Below are 3,916 nucleotides of genomic sequence, written 5' to 3'. Positions count from 1 at the left end.
TCTCCTTTTGGATTTTCTTCTGTATTACTTGGGAGAGTGCTAGGAGGGAGTTCAGTAACTTTCTTGCTCAGCTGACCCACTTGTCCTTCCAAATTTCTGATGGAGGACCTTGTTTCATTCATGAAACTTTGAGTGGTCTTTATTAGATCAGAGACTATTGTTGCCAAGTCAGAAGTATTCTGCTTAGAACTCTCTGTCTGATGAGAAGATGATGGAAAAGGCTTGCCATTGCTAAACCTGTTTCTTCCACCATTATTGTTATTGAAACCTTGTTGAGGTCTCTCTTGATTCTTCCATGAGAGATTTGGGTGATTTCTCCATGAAGAATTATAGGTGTTTCCATAGGGTTCTCCTAGGTAATTCACCTCTTCCATGGAAGGGTTCTCAGGATCATAAGCTTCTTCCTTAGATGAAGCATCCTCAGTACTGTTTGGTGCATTTTGCATTCCCGACAGACTTTGAGAAATCAAATTGACTTGTTGAGTCAATATCTTATTCTGAGCCAGTATGGCATTCAGAGCATCAATCTCAAGAACTCCTTTCTTCTGATTAGTCCCATTGTTCACAGGATTCCTTTCAGAAGTGTACATGAATTGGTTATTTGCAACCATTTCAATCAGCTCTTGAGCTTCTGCAGGCGTCTTCTTCAGATGAAGAGATCCTCCTGCAGAGCTATCCAAGGACATCTTAGATAGTTCAGAGAGACCATCATAGAAAATACCTATGATGCTCCATTCAGAAAGCATGTCAGAAGGACATTTTCTGATTAATTGTTTGTATCTTTCCCAAGCTTCATAGAGGGATTCTCCATCCTTTTGTCTAAAGGTTTGGACTTCCACTCTAAGCTTACTCCATCTTTGTGGTGGAAAGAATTTTGCCAAGAAGGCATTGACTAGCTTTTCCCATGAGTCCAGGCTTTCTTTAGGTTGAGAGTCCAACCATATTCTAGCTCTGTCTCTTACAGCAAAAGGGAATAGCATCAGTCTATAGACCTCAGGGTTAACCCCATTAGTCTTGACTGTGTCACAGATTTGCAAGAATTCAGCTAAAAACTGATGAGGATCTTCCATTGGAAGTCCATGGAACTTGCAATTCTGTTGCATTAGAGAAACTAATTGAGGCTTAAGCTCAAAGTTGTTTGCTCCAATGGCAGGGATAGAGATGCTTCTCCCATAAAAATCAGGAGTAGGTGCAGTAAAGTCACCCAGCACCTTCCTTGCATTGTTTGCATTGTTGTTGTTTTCTGCTGCCATGTTTTCTTCCTTGAAGAATTCGGTCAGGTCCTCTAAAGAGAGTTGTGCTTTGGCTTCTCTTAGCTTTCTCTTCAAAGTCCTTTCAGGTTCAGGATCAGCTTCAACAAGAATGCCTTTGTCCTTGCTCCTGCTCATATGAAAGAGAAGGGAACAAGAAAATGTGGAATCCTCTATGTCACAGTATAGAGATTCCTTTAAGTGTCAGAGGAAAAGAGAAATAGAAAGAAGAAGGAGAAGATAAATTCGAACTTTAGTTAGATAAGGTTCGAATTGTGCATTGAGAAGGAGTGGCACTCCATAAATAGAAGGATGTGGGAAGGAGGGAAGAAGATTTTCGAAAATTAATTAAAATACTTTGAAAACATTTTTGAAAAACATCAATTGATTTTCGAAAATCAAAGTGGAAAGGAAACCAAGTGATTTTTGAAAAAGATTTTGAAATTAGAAATTAAAAAGATTTGATTGAAAACTGTTTTGAAAAAGATGTGGTTAAAAAGATTTAATTGAAAAGTTATGCGTTTAAAAAAATGTGATTGAGAAGATATGATTTGAAAACATTTTTAAAAGATATGATTTGAAAACCATTTGAAAGGATATGATTTTAAAAATGAATGACTTGCCTAACAAGAAAAGATATGATTTGAAACATTCAAACCTTTCTCAACAGAAAAGGTAACAATCTTGTGATGTTCAATCAAATCATTAATTGTTAGTAAGTATCTTTTAAAAAGGAAAGAAATTGATTTGAAAACATTTGATTGAAAAGATTTGATTTGAAAAAGATTTGATTTTGAAAAATTTGAAAAAAATTGATTTGAAAACAAAATCTTCTCCCTAGCACCATCCTGGCGTTAAACGCCCAGAATGGTATACATTCTGGCGTTTAACGCCCAAAATGCTACCTCTTTGGGCGTTAAACGCCCAACCAGGTACCCTGGCTGGCGTTTAAACGCCAGTCTGCCTTCTTCACTGGGCATTTTTGAATGCTCAGCTTTTTCTGTATAATTCCTCTGCAGTATGTTCTAAATCTTCAATTCTTTGTATCATTGACTTGAAAAGACACAAATTAAAAATATTTTTGGATTTTTAATAATCAAAATGCAACAAGAATCAAATAACAATGCATGCAAGACACCAAACTTAGCAGTTTGTGTACTACTGACACTAACAATATGAGAATGCATATGAGACACAAAAAAAATACTTCAAGTCAATAGAATTCAAAGATTAGAACACAAAATATATGCATGGATTCGAAAAATATAACAAAGACATGCATTTGACACCAAACTTAAGATGAGACTCTAGACTCAAACAAGAAATATTTTGGATTTTTATGGTTTTGTAATTTTTTTTTTTTGATTTTCGAAAATTTAAGTGAAAACATCAAAATTCTTAATGAGAATTCTAGGAATCAGTGCAATGCTAGTCTAAGACTCCGGTCCAGGAATTAGACATGGCTTCACAGCCAGCCAAGCTTTCAAAGAAAGCTTCGGTCCAAAACACTAGACATGACCAAGGTCAGCCAAGCCTTAGCAAATCACTGCTCCAACAGCAAGATTGATACGAAATCAACAAGCTCTTGTGGTGATAAGTTGAAACCTCGGTCCAATCAGATTAGACATGGCTTCTCAGCCAGCCAGATTTCAACAAATCATCATGAAACTCTAGAATTCACCTTCAAGAATTTCGAAAAAAAAATACCTAATCTAAGCAACAAGATGAACCGTCAGTTGTCCAGCCTAAACAATCCCGGGCAATAACACCAAAAATTTGATGTTGTTGCCGGATCTTGGCTCTGATGTTACCAAAAGCTTGCTCAAAACATGAACAATCCCCGGCAACGGCGCCAAAAACTTGGTCGGCGAAATTGTGAACTATACTTTTTCACAACTCTCATAATCCCTGGTAATGGCTCCAAAAACTTGGTGCGCTCAATACCATGGCATTACACAACTTCGCACAACTAACCAGCAAGTGCACTGGGTCGTCCAAGTAATAAAACCTTACGTGAGTAAGGGTCGATCCCACGGAGATTGTTAGTATTGAAGCAAGCTATGGTCATCTTGTAAATCTTAGTCAGGCAAACTCAGATATATATGGTGATGAACGAAAATAACATAGAATAAGATAAAGATAGTGATACTTATGTATATCATTGGTGTATGAGCTTCAGACAAGTGTATGAAGATGCCTTCCCTTCCGTCTCTCTGCTTTCCTACAGCCTTCATCCAATCCTTTCTTACTCCTTTCCATGGCAAGCTCGTGTAAGGTCTCACTGTTGTCAGCAGCTACCTCCCATCCGCGCAGTGAAAGCTAATGCAAAGCACTCTGTCACAGTGTCGCCAATCACCGGTTTGGTTCCCTCCCCTACCGGAATAGAATAACTCTTTGCGTCTGTCACTAACGCCCAGTAGGTTACAGGTTTGAAGCACATCACAGTCATTCAATCATTGAATCCTACTCAGAATACCACAGACAAGGTTTAGACCTTCCGGATTCTCTTGAATGCCGCCATCAGGTCCTGCCTATACCACGAAGATTCCGAAGAATCCAAGAGATACTCACTAAGCCTCGAATGCTTGTAGAACAAGAATGGTTGTCAGTCACCTTGTTCATAGGTGAAGAACAAGTGATATCTTGGTAAAAGAATAAGCGGAATT

General features: G+C 38.1%; 1 non-coding gene across 1 annotated transcript; it reads left to right on the top strand.

Annotated features, from left to right (window-relative positions):
• Positions 1 to 740: 740 nt before the first annotated feature.
• On the top strand, positions 741 to 848 carry LOC130984721 (small nucleolar RNA R71). The gene has a single exon (XR_009088635.1). It is a non-coding gene; the product is annotated as a small nucleolar RNA R71 (small nucleolar RNA).
• Positions 849 to 3,916: the final 3,068 nt, after the last annotated feature.

The sequence above is a fragment of the Arachis stenosperma genome, chromosome 5, assembly GCF_014773155.1.
Source record: "Arachis stenosperma cultivar V10309 chromosome 5, arast.V10309.gnm1.PFL2, whole genome shotgun sequence".
Taxonomy (NCBI): Eukaryota; Viridiplantae; Streptophyta; class Magnoliopsida; order Fabales; family Fabaceae; genus Arachis; species Arachis stenosperma.
The sequence above is the reverse complement of the archived record's forward strand: the minus strand, read 5'-3'. Positions and strand labels throughout refer to the sequence as shown.